The sequence below is a fragment of the Protobothrops mucrosquamatus genome, unplaced genomic scaffold, assembly GCF_001527695.2.
Source record: "Protobothrops mucrosquamatus isolate PMUCROS unplaced genomic scaffold, P.Mucros_1.0 scaffold2540, whole genome shotgun sequence".
Lineage (NCBI taxonomy): Eukaryota > Metazoa > Chordata > Lepidosauria > Squamata > Viperidae > Protobothrops > Protobothrops mucrosquamatus.
Window position 1 is genome coordinate 151,265 of NW_015388601.1, and position 12,099 is coordinate 163,363.

Here is a 12,099-nt window from a genome sequence, read left to right on the forward strand (position 1 = left end):
AGATTTGTGCAAGCCCAGGGGCGACTGCAACCAGCCTTTGCTGGGAAAGGAAGGTTCAGGCTGCAGCCCAGCGAAGGGAGGAGCCATTGGGGGCCCCCAGTACAATTCTGCTACTTAATGCCCAGCCAGACGTCCATTGTCAGGGTTTAGTCCTGGATCACAGCACAGTGACGGAGTTAAGAGGGTAGAGAAAAGTTGTGTCCTACGAGTTTTTGGCAGGCCAGGGCTGGGCGGGGGGGGGCGGGAGGAGGTACGGCCATAGTACGAAGGAGCACCCTCTCATGGACCAGAAGCTCCAGCAATCTGTCCTAATTTACTGCAAATATGCTCTAAGGAACCAATATTTCTCAACCGTGGCAACTTAAAAGATGTGTGGACTTCAACTCCCAGAATTCCTTGGGATGAGCCTCGGGGAGACTGGGACGGGAGGAGACACCTCTCAGGAGCTTTGGATCCCATGGCCCATGGCCTCAAACGCCGGAGAAGTCAGGAGATTTGGGCAGTTCAAATGAGGTTAAAGATTTGTGGCAAGACTTAAGCTCTCTACAAGAATCTGACCGACTGGCCATTAAGGGAAACGAAGAGGAGATCAGAGAGGCATTCAAGGCTGGCAGGACCTGGATCTGCTGCAGGTGTGCAGGGGCTNCTTTGGATCCCATGGCCCATGGCCTCAAACGCCGGAGAAGTCAGGAGATTTGGGCAGTTCAAATGAGGTTAAAGATTTGTGGCAAGACTTAAGCTCTCTACAAGAATCTGACCGACTGGCCATTAAGGGAAACGAAGAGGAGATCAGAGAGGCATTCAAGGCTGGCAGGACCTGGATCTGCTGCAGGTGTGCAGGGGCTCGGCCGGGTCATCTCCCACACATGGTGTCCTCCAAGCAATCGGAGGGGAGTCACTGGTCTTTTCTGAGGGGTCAGTTCCAACTGACGGTTGTGGGGGGAGAGAGATGCCCCAGAGAAAGGATGCCGTGAGACACTTTGCGGGTCTCAGTGAAGATGGGCTCTCTGGAGGCAGTAGGTCAGCTGGTGCTTTTATGGGCCTCGCAGGGCAGGGCTCCCCTCGGGCCCACAAGCAACCAATTGGTTCATCCCCCACTTGGTGCCCACCGCGGCGGTCTGCAAAAGGGCCGAAGGGCTGCCGAAGTTTAACCATGAAGTTGTCCCTCAGGAAGGACACAGCACATCTTGTGCCTTCACACGATTTCAGGATGCAGTGGAGACTTTTTTTTAAATAATATTTTATTGATTTTCTCATTTTACAGTTGAATATTTAAAAAGCAATGTGATGACTGGGTTAATCAATAGTTCAATAGCGTACGTAAATCTTTAGTATAAATCTCATGTTACAACATCAAACATTTTCTCTCCTTTTCCATTAATATCTATTATCTCATATTGGGCTAGTACAATTCTTATTGTTATCAACTAAATAAAAACATCTTTGCTACCGTTATCAATAATGTTTAGCTTATATACATATCTTAACTGCGTTTGCAATGGGTGCTTCTGTCTTTTGCCTGATCCTAAATCAGATCCCTTCGGGATCCTGCTCTGAGCCTGAACTGGGCTGAATGGGCTCTTGTCCTCTGCCAACCCCAGAAGCCCAGTTTGAGGAGAAGGGACCCTGGGCCACCTCCAGAGCCACAGGAGAGCCACGTGTGAGAGGGGGCCGCTGTCCGCCCCCCTCTGGACCCCGAGGAAGACTCAGAGATGCTTCTGGTCTGCCCGGCTGGGAGCTGCCTCAGTTCCCCCAGTGAGACTCTGGCTTCTCCAAGCAAGGAGCGCCAAGGCCCCCTAGTGGCAGATCGTGGGAAGGGAGGGACCTCGCCCTTCCACTCCAAGCTGCGGTGTGTGTGTCTGGGGTGGGGGAGCACATCCCCAGAGGAGGGGAAAGTAGGGGGGCTTAACTGCAGCCCCCCCCCCACAGCTGAGCCCAGGGTCCAGGAGATCTGGAGCCCCGTCACTCTTGGCATAACAAGGGCAGCTGTTCAATGGCTCTTCCCTGCCTTCGGAGCCCTTCTGCTCAGCCTGACCGGCAGAGGAAGAACGTGGCCACTTGAGGTGGGAAGGGTCTGCAAGCCCAGGAGAGACCCCCTGGCCACCCCCCCACACACACTTAGCTGTAGGTGCTTTAAGCACGTAATACCCGGTTCAGGGCTCTCAGGGAGGGAAGAGGGAAGGACGGGGGGGGGCACAGAGGCACTTCCAGCCCCTTGTTGACTCTTGGTTGAAAATAAGGCCCCCTCTGCCTCTTCAGGGCTTGACTGCTGAATGCAGAGGCTTCATTCCAGCCAAGAGCTACTAAAGTGTAACAAGCAGTAATTGCAAATTAAGCAGCTATTAATCTGCATTCTTCTTTGGGGGGGGGCAATGTATTTTAAATGGTTCAAATATTGTTCTATTTTTAGAGGTCATTTTGGTTCCTGGTCTCAGAGCCAGACTGCCATGCTCCACTCAGCCTCTAGTGGCATAAAAGAACCTGGGGGTGGGGGTTTTCCATGAGCCACGATGCCCCCCCCATTTCCAAAGTCTTTTCTCAGAACACTAGACTGCTAAAGCCACTTGGATCCTGCTCAGACCTCATCTGCTGGGGCAAAAACCTCCTGGCCACCCTCATTGGGGGCTCCATGGCAAGGGACAACGGGGGGGGGGGGAGATTGCAACAGCACCGGTTGAGGCAGTGCCCCCCCAGCAGCTGCAGGGGTCAGTCAGGAGTTACTGCAGGTGTGAAACCTTGCAACGCCAACCCACAAGAGACCCTCTTCCTTGGGGGGGGCATAGGGTACTTTCCCCATAGGGCGCTTCCCCACTCTGCCAAAACCCCAAGAGAGGGCAGAAGGGGGGAGCCCTCTCAGCTCCGGCCCCCTGGCCACAAACCTTCTGAAGGGAACCTGCAGGTGTGGGAGGCAGGAAGGAGACGAAGCCCTGAGCCCACCTGGACCAGAAGAGGCAGGATGGGCCATTCCTTCAGCCCCCTGGCCCTGCCTGGCCTGCCCCCTCCTCCTTTGCAGGGGGTGCCAGGGGGTCTGGCAGGGCAGGATGAAGCCCCTGAACCACCCAAGAGAAGCCACAGACCCAAGATGCCCCCCCGGGGTTCCCCCTGCAGTACCAGCCTGTCTCGGCCCAGAGACCCTGCATGCCACCCCCTCCTTTCTAAGTAGGTACCCCATGGTGGGGGGCATTGCTGACATGGGTTCCAGGGGTCTCCCACTCCATTTCTGAGCCACCATCCTGGATACGTCCGAGTGAGGAGGGGTCACCCATTGGCAGAGCCTGAGAAAGAGGCCCGATAAGGACGATGAACAGCCCCCCCCCGGAGCCTCATGGGGAAACCTTCAAGGGGGCTTAGTCCTGGGGGGCAGCCCAGGTGACAAGGTCACTGAGCAACCTTAGCCATCCCAGCATGCTTTCCACCCCCCCCAGTGGACCCTCTCTGGTTGATTTGGCCAGGGGCTTTCTGCCCCCCCCCCGCCCCCTTATCTGGGGATCTCTGCTCCATGGAAAATGGTGCCGGGTCTGATGGGAGGCAGATAAGGCAGGCTCCTTTCCTCGCTCGGCCCCAGCAGCCTGCGCTATCTGCCCCATCTCTGCCACCACGCAACCAGGGCCCATTTTGGCTTAATGTTCCCTGCTGCCTTTTCCTGCGCCCGCCGGGCACAGGGCAGCGGTCGTTCCACTCGGGAGCCCACCATTAGCTACAAGGGGGGGAAGAGGAAGAGGTTTCTCGCTGGGCCGGCTCACCCCCCCCCCATTCCCTGCCCCAGCGACACAGAAGGCAGAGTCCTCTTTAAGCCCCCCCCTCCCACCAGGCAGAACCAGCTCTCCTACTGCAGGGGTTCCCCTCCCCCAATAAGACCAGTAGGACCCCTGACAGGCTGCTGCTGCCCCCTCCTGGCCTACGTCTGCAAAAGGGCTTCCCTGCCAGTTGCTGGACTGGGGGGGGCTTCCAGGAACTCCTGCAGCCCCCCCAGGACAAACCCACCACACCGCACAAGCCCTGAAGAGGTTCCTGAATTAGCTGTTCAGACGGAGGGCAGAGCTTGCCCTGCGGCTGCGTCTTCCCGGGGGGGGGCACTGGTGGCTGGCTCTCAAGCAGCAACTTGGCAGTGCCAGTCCCAGGCGGAAATGGGGCTTTGCCAAGGCCACCCATGGCTGCCCCACTCAGCAATCTTGCCCACCCATTCATCACCCTTCTGTTGCTCTCTGGCAATTTGGAAAGGGATTTGGGCAGCGGGGGGGGGGAGAGAGATCTGCACTTCTGGGATCCATTCATGCCCCAGGAGGAGCTGGCTGCTGGTGGTGGTGGGGAGCAGAGGAGAGCAAGCATAACTTGAGAAGTCACTGCGGGCACTTTCCGGAAGAGCTGGGGGTCAGCAGGCTCTGCAGAGACCACCCGGGAATTTCAGCTCCTCAAGGTCAAAAGTGGCCAGCCTTGGGGGGGGGCTGCCATGGGGCAAGGGGGGGCAGGGGGCAGGGCCGAAGGAGCAAGTCTCCATCCTTCTCACTATTGCCCTGTCAGGTTTATAATTTATGGCAATCCTTCCTGGCGCCTGGATCTGCAAGCCGTTTCCTCCGTACCCACCCAAGATCCTCCTGCGGATGCTGAGCCTGGTCCCTTTTGGATGGGGCCCTCGCCCCCTTGGGGGCCCTGGGCAGAAACCTTCTCCCCACCAGAACTGAGTGGCAGAGAGCCCCCCCAACCCTCCTTCTCTGCGCTCAGTCCACCCTCCCCTGGCTGTGTCCCCATCCCTTCCTCCCCTCGGTCCCTCCTGCCCTGGACCCCCTTCACTGGGTTGGCAGGACTCACTGCCAAAGGGCCTGCCCTGGGCGATGACCAGGACGCCTCTGCCGGTGCCAGGGTCAGGGCCACAGAGGAAGGGCAACCATGGGGGGGGCAGTGGCAGGGCAACCGGCAGATTTCAAGGGGCCGGTTGTTCCCTGTGACCGGGAGCCCCGGATCCTGCAATCTTCAGGGCCGGCTGGGCTGGGCTGGGCTGGAGAAGGGCTGAGAACAGCCCCCCTCGTGAGTCAAGGGGGGGGGAGACCCACCCCTTTTTCAGGAGCAGTCTGTGCCCAGGTGAAGATGCCCCCTCCCCCTTGTCCTGTCAAAAGCTTTTTGAAGGAAGGCGACTGGGGAGTGGTGGGGAGTATTTGCTGGATTTTCAGGGCTTTTATGGTCCTCTCAGATTTTTGCTTTCTTGGGGGGGGGCACTTTGGAGGATGAGATGCTCTGGATTATTCTCGATCAGCCAAGTGAGGAGAAGCCCCTCGCTTGGAAAGCCACCCCCTCCCCACGCCCAGGGCTGGTGGTGGGACCAGGCCGGGCGGCTGCCAGCCCCGCAGATCCGAGGGGCTGAGCCGAGGGGGAGAGGGTGGCCGGGGCGCTGCTGGGCCCTGAGGAAGGGCCGGGCAGGAGCCGCCTCCCGCCGCAGCATCGCTCAGCCCCCACCTGCAGGGCCGGGACAAAACCCTTGAGAAGCCGCCCCCCGAGCCCGCGAGAGGCGGCAGGGAAGCAGCCGGTCCCGGCTCCCACGCCTTCCTTCGCGGCTCCGTCTTCCGCCGGCCCCGGAGTGGGGCGCCCTGGGCCCGGGGAGCTTCTGCTCCGAGCGGGGTCCCGGGCGTCTCCGGCCGGCTGCGGGGACGGGCAGGGCGGGGCGGGGGGCTCGTGCTGCGCCGGACCCGCGGCAAGCAGGCAGGGCTGGGCTCCCCCGGGCTCCCCCGGGCTCCAGCAGCGGCCGGGAGGGGTCCAGAGCGGGGCGGGGGGAGCAGTTCCCTTTCTGGTCGCCCCGCCCATCCCGCGGTCCAAGGCGCCGGACGGCCGGTTCTCCGGAGGGGCTGGCCAGATGCCCACGGGAGCGCCTGGAGCTGCCGGCCTCCTTGGCAGGGCGCGAGGCAGGACCGGGCGGGGCACGGAGGCTTCCCCACCCATGGCCAGTGCCCAGCGGGGCCAGGATCCCGGCGCTGCCCAGAGGAAGCCTTTTGCCTCCCTGGAGGCTGAGAGTCCCCTGGCCGGAAGGAGCAGCGGCCAGCCCGGGCCCTGCGCCCCGGAGAGCGCCCTGGGTCCCCCGTCCAGCCCCGGGCCAGGCAAGGGGAGGCGCCCCAGAGGGCAAGCGGCGGGGAGGGGGCAGGCATTCCCCCAGAGCAGGGGTAGTCAACCTTGGCTCTTTTATGCCTCGTGGACTTCAACTCCCAGAATTCCTGAGCCAGCTTAGCTGGCTCAGGAATTCTGGGAGTTGAAGTCCACGAGTCATAAAAGAGCCAAGGTTGACTACCCCTGCCCCAGAGAAAGGGGCCTCTGCACGGATGATGTGGCCGGTCCCCTAATGAAACGCCTCCCCACAGAGCCCCCCCTTTCCCCCTGCACGGACCCCCCCCGGAGGAAGGGAGAGCCTGGCCGGCCAGTGAATTCGCCTGGCCCCGGCTCCCTTGGGCCAACTCTGCCCCCCCTCTACAACCTGACCTTGCGGCTTTTCCCTAANTCCCGGATCCGCGCGACTTTGTCATGCAGATATTGCGCAAAGTCCTCGGCCCTCCCCTCCAGGGGATCCCCCCCTCCCCTCAATTGGAGGAGGGAGCGGGTCACCCTGAAGAGGGTGGCCGGGCGGTTATCTGATGACGCGATGAGCGAGGAATAGTAGTTAGTCCTAGCCGCCCTCATCGCCACTAGGTAGGATCTAACGTGTCCTAGCCTGTGTTCGGTCGGGTTCGGTTCGGCTGGCCCTCCAGCTGCTCTCTAGGCTTCTTTTCCGACGTTTCATCTCTCTCAGCTCCCCGGTGAACCAGGGAGCCAATCGAGACCTACGTCGGGTCAGAGGCCGCAAAGGCACGACTCGGTCCAATGCTGCGGCGGCAGTTGTTTCCCAAGCCGCCGCCTGATCTTCCGCCGAGTCGTGGACCAGATCCTCCGGATAAGGCCCAAGCTCCGTCAGGAACCTCTCAGGGTCCATCAGTCGCCTGGGACGGAACCATCTCGGCGGTTCTGTCTCCCTGCGGCGAGGGGGAGCGGTCCGGAAGTCCATCCTTAGGAGAGAATGGTCTGACCATGACAAGGGCTCAACAGCTATTTCCCCTACTGTCAGATCACTCTGCCACTGGCCTGAGACAAAAATCAGATCCAGCGTGTGTCCACCCGTGTGAGTGGGGGCCTGAATTAATTGGGTCAAGTCCAAGGCCGTCATGGAAGCCAAGAACTCCTGAGCTGCCGCCGACGTCTCCCCCACTGATGGCAGGTTGAAATCCCCCAAGACCATAAGTTGTCCCTCAGGAAGGACACAGCACATCTTGTGCCTTCACACGATTTCAGGATGCAGTGGAGACTTTTTTTTATATAATATTTTATTGATTTTCTCATTTTACAATTGAATATTTAAAAAGCAATGTGATGACTGGGTTAATCAATAGTTCAATAGTGTACGTAAATCTTTAGTATAAATCTCATGTTACAACATCAAATATTTCCTTTTCCATTAATATCTATTATCTCATATTGGGCTAGTACAATTCTTATTGTTATCAACTAAATAAAAACATCTTTGCTACCGTTATCAATAATTTTTAACTTATACATATCTTAACTGCGTTTGCAGTGGACTCTTCTGTCTTTTGCCTGATCCTAAATCGGATCCCTTCGGGATCCTGCTCTGAGCCTGAACTGGGGTGAATGGGCTCTTGTCCTCTGCCAACCCCAGAAGCCCAGTTTGAGGAGAAGGGACCCTGGGCCACCTCCAGAGCCACAAGAGAGCCACGTGTGAGAGGGGGCCGCTGTCCGCCCCCCTCTGGACCCCGAGGAAGACTCAGAGATGCTTCTGGTCTGCCCGGCTGGGAGCTGCCTCAGTTCCCCCAGTGAGGCTCTGGCTTCTCCAAGCAAGGAGCGCCAAGGCCCCCTAGTGGCAGATCGTGGGAAGGGAGGGACCTCGCCCTTCCACTCCAAGCTGCGGTGTGTGTGTCTGGGGTGGGGGAGCACATCCCCAGAGGAGGGGAAAGTAGGGGGGCTTAACTGCAGCCCCCCCCACAGCTGAGCCCAGGGTCCAGGAGATCTGGAGCCCCTTCACTCTTGGCATAACAAGGGCAGCTGTTCAATGGCTCTTCCCTGCCTTCGGAGCCCTTCTGCTCAGCCTGACCGGCAGAGGAAGAACGTGGCCACTTGAGGTGGGAAGGGTCTGCAAGCTCAAGAGAGACCCCCTGGCCACCCCACCCCCCCCCCCCCACACTTAGCTATAGGTGCTTTAAGCACGTAATACCTGGTTCAGGGCTCTCAGGGAGGGAAGAGGGAAGGACGGGGGGGGGGAGCACAGAGGCACTTCCAGCCCCTTGTTGACTCTTGGTTGAAAATAAGCCCCCCTCTGCCTCTTCAGGGCTTGACTGCTGAATGCAGAGGCTCCATTCCAGCCAAGAGCTACTAAAGTGTAACAAGCAGTAATTGCAAATTAAGCAGCTATTAATCTGCATTCTTCTTTGGGGGGGGGGGCGATGTATTTTAAATGGTTCAAATATTGTTCTATTTTTAGAGGTCATTTTGGTTCCTGGTCTCAGAGCCAGACTGCCATGCTCCACTCAGCCTCTAGTGGCATAAAAGAACCTGGGGGTGGGGGTTTTCCATGAGCCACGATGCCCCCCCCCCATTTCCAAAGTCTTTTCTCAGAACACTAGACTGCTAAAGCCACTTGGATCCTGCTCAGACCTCATCTGCTGGGGCAAAAACCTTCTGGCCACCCTCATTGGGGGCTCCATGGCAAGGGACAACGGGGGGGGGGGAGATTGCAACAGCACCGGTTGAGGCAGTGCCCCCCCAGCAGCTGCAGGGGTCAGTCAGTGTGAAACCTTGCAACCCCAACCCACGAGAGACCCTCTTCCTTGGGGGGGGCATAGGGTACTTTCCCCATAGGGCGCTTTCGAGAGAGACCCCCCAAAGGTTTCCCCACTCTGCCAAAACCCCGAGAGAGGGCAGAAGGGGGGAGCCCTCTCAGCTCCGGCCCCCTGGCCACAAATCTTCCAAAGGGAAGGAGCGGAACCTGCAGGTGTGGGAGGCAGGAAGGAGACGAAGCCCTGAGCCCACCTGGACCGGAAGAGGCAGGATGGGCCATTCCTTCAGCCCCCTGGCCCTGCCTGGCCTGCCCCCTCCTCCTTTGCAGGGGGTGCCAGGGGGTCTGGCGGGGCAGGATGAAGCCCCTGAACCACCCAAGAGAAGCCACAGACCCAAGATGCCCCCCCGGGGTTCCCCCTGCAGTACCAGCCTGTCCTGGCCCAGAGACCCTGCATGCCACCCCCTCCTTTCTAAGTAGATATCCCATGGTGGGGGGCATTGCTGACATGGGTTCCAGGGGTCTCCCACTCCATTTCTGAGCCACCATCCTGGATACGTCCGAGTGAGGAGGGGTCACCCATTGGCAGAGCCTGAGAAAGAGGCCCGATAAGGACGATGAACAGCCCCCCCTGGAGCCTCATAAGGGAACCTTCAAGGGGGCTCAGTCCTGGGGGGCAGCCCAGGTGACAAGGTCACTGAGAAACCAACCTTAGCCATCCCAGCATGCTTTCCACCCCCCCCAGTGGACCCTCTCTGGTTGATTTGGCCAGGGGCTTTCTGCCCCCCCCCCGCCCCCTTATCTGGGGATCTCTGCTCCATGGAAAATGGTGCCGGGTCTGATGGGAGGCAGATAAGGCAGGCTCCTTTCCTCGCTCGGCCCCAGCAGCCTGCGCTATCTGCCCCATCTCTGCCACCACGCAGCCAGGGCCCATTTTGGCTTAATGTTCCCTGCTGCCTTTTCCTGCGCCCGCCGGGCACAGGGCAGCGGTCGTTCCACTCGGGAGCCCACCATTAGCTACAAGGGGGGGAAGAGGAAGAGGTTTCTCGCTGGGCCGGCTCCCCCCCCCATTTCCTGCCCCAGCGACACAGAAGGCAGAGTCCTCTTTAAGCCACCCCTCCCACCAGGCAGAACCAGCTCTTGTACTGCAGGGGTTCCCCTCCCCCAATAAGACTAGTAGGCCCCCTGACAGGCTGCTGCTGCTGCCCCCTGCTGGCCTACGTCTGCAAAAGGGCTTCCCTGCCAGTTGCTGGACTGGGGGGGGGCTTCCAGGAACTCCTGCAGCCCCCCAGGACCTCACAAGCCCTGAAGAGGTTCCCGAAGAAGCTGCTCAGACGGAGGGCAGAGCTTGCCGTGCGGCTGCGTCTTCGGGGGGGGGGCACTGGTGGCTGGCTCTCAAGCAGCAACTTGGCAGTGCCAGTCCCAGGCGGAAATGGGGCTTTGCCAAGGCCACCCATGGCTGCCCCACTCAGCAATCTTGCCCACCCATTCATCACCCTTCTGTTGCTCTCTGGCAATTTGGAAAGGGATTTGGGCAGCCGGGGGGGGGGAGAGATCTGCACTTCTGGGAGCCATTCATGCCCCAGGAGGAACTGGCTGCTGGGGGGGGGAAGCAGAGGAGAGCAAGCATAACTTGAGAAGTCACTGCGGGCACTTTCCGGAAGAGCTGGGGGTCAGCAGGCTCTGCAGAGACCACCTGGGAATTTCAGCTCCTCAAGGTCAAACGTGGCCAGCCTTGGGGGGGGGCTGCCATGGGGCAAGGGGGGGCAGGGGCAGGGCCGAAGGAGCAAGTCTCCGTCCTTCTCACTATTGCCCTGTCAGGTTTATAATTTATGGGAAACCTTCCTGGCACTTGGATCTGCAAGCCGTTTCCTCCGTACCCACCCAAGATCCTCCTGCGGATGCCGAGCCTGGTCCCTTTTGGATGGGGCCCTCGCCCCCTTGGGGGCCCTGGGCAGAAACCTTCTCCCCACCAGAACCGAGTGGCAGAGAGCCCCCCCCCAGCCATCCTTCTCTGCGCTCAGTCCACTCTCCCCTGGCTGGGTCCCCATCCCTTCCTCCCCTCGGTCCCTCCTGCCCTGGACACCCTGTGCTGGGTTGGCAGGACTCACTGCCAAAGGGCCTGCCCTGGGCGATGACCAGGAAGCCTCTGCCGGTGCCAGGGTCAGGGCCACAGAGGAAGGGCAACCATGGGGGGGGGGCAGTGGCAGGGCAACCGGCAGATTTCAAGGGGCCGGTTGTTCCCTGTGACCGGGAGTCCCGGATCCTGCAATCTTCAGGGCCGGCTGGGCTGGGCTGGGCTGGAGAAGGGCCGACAACAGCCCCCCTCGTGAGTCAAGGGGGGGGAGACCCACCCCTTTTTCAGGAGCAGTCTGTGCCCAGGTGAAGATGCCCCCTCCCCCTTGTCCTGTCAAAAGCTTTTTGAAGGAAGGCGACTGGGGAGTGGTGGGGAGTATTTGCTGGATTTTCAGGGCTTTTATGGTCCTCTCAGATTTTTGCTTTCTTGGGGGGGGCACTTTGGAGGATGAGATGCTCTGGATTATCCTTGATCAGCCAAGTGAGGAGAAGCCCCTCACTTGGAAAGCCACCCCCTCCCCACGCCCAGGGCTGGTGGTGGGACCAGGCCGGGCGGCTGCCAGCCCCGTAGATCCGAGGGGCTGAGCCGAGGGGGAGAGGGTGGCGGGGGCGCTGCTGGGCCCTGCCGCAGCATCGCTCAGCCCCCACCTGCAGGGCCGGGACAAAACCCTTGAGAAGCCGCCGCCCGAGCCCGCGAGAGGCGGCAGGGAAGCAGCCGGTCCCGCCTCCCACGCCTTCCTCGCGGGGACCTCCGCGGCTCCGTCTTCCNAGAGAGAGAGAGAGAAAGAAACAGAAAGAGAGAGAGAGAGAAACAGAGAGAGAGAGAGAGAAAGAAAGAAACAGAGAGAGAGAGAGAGAGAGAGAGAAAGAAACAGAAAGAGAGAGAGAAAGAGAAAGAAAAAAAGAGAAAGAAAGAGAAAGAGAGAGAGAGAGAGAGAGAGAGATTTCTGCCTGTGGCCAAGAGGCTGTTTGGGCGCAATTTCCAGATGCAGCTGCTGGAGGAGTCGGGGCTGCTGGGGGGGGGGAGGCAGTGAAGGGGAGTTGAGAACAAATGAAGAGTTCAAATGTGAAACGATTAAAAATAAAATAAACTACATGGAAGGGAGGTGAGATAAGGCGCCTGAGCCCTTTCTCCCTATTTAACATTCATTGGATTGAATAATCAGGCCTCATTATCTCAAATTGGTTGCATATTTGCCCTCAAAATGCTAATTTGAAAG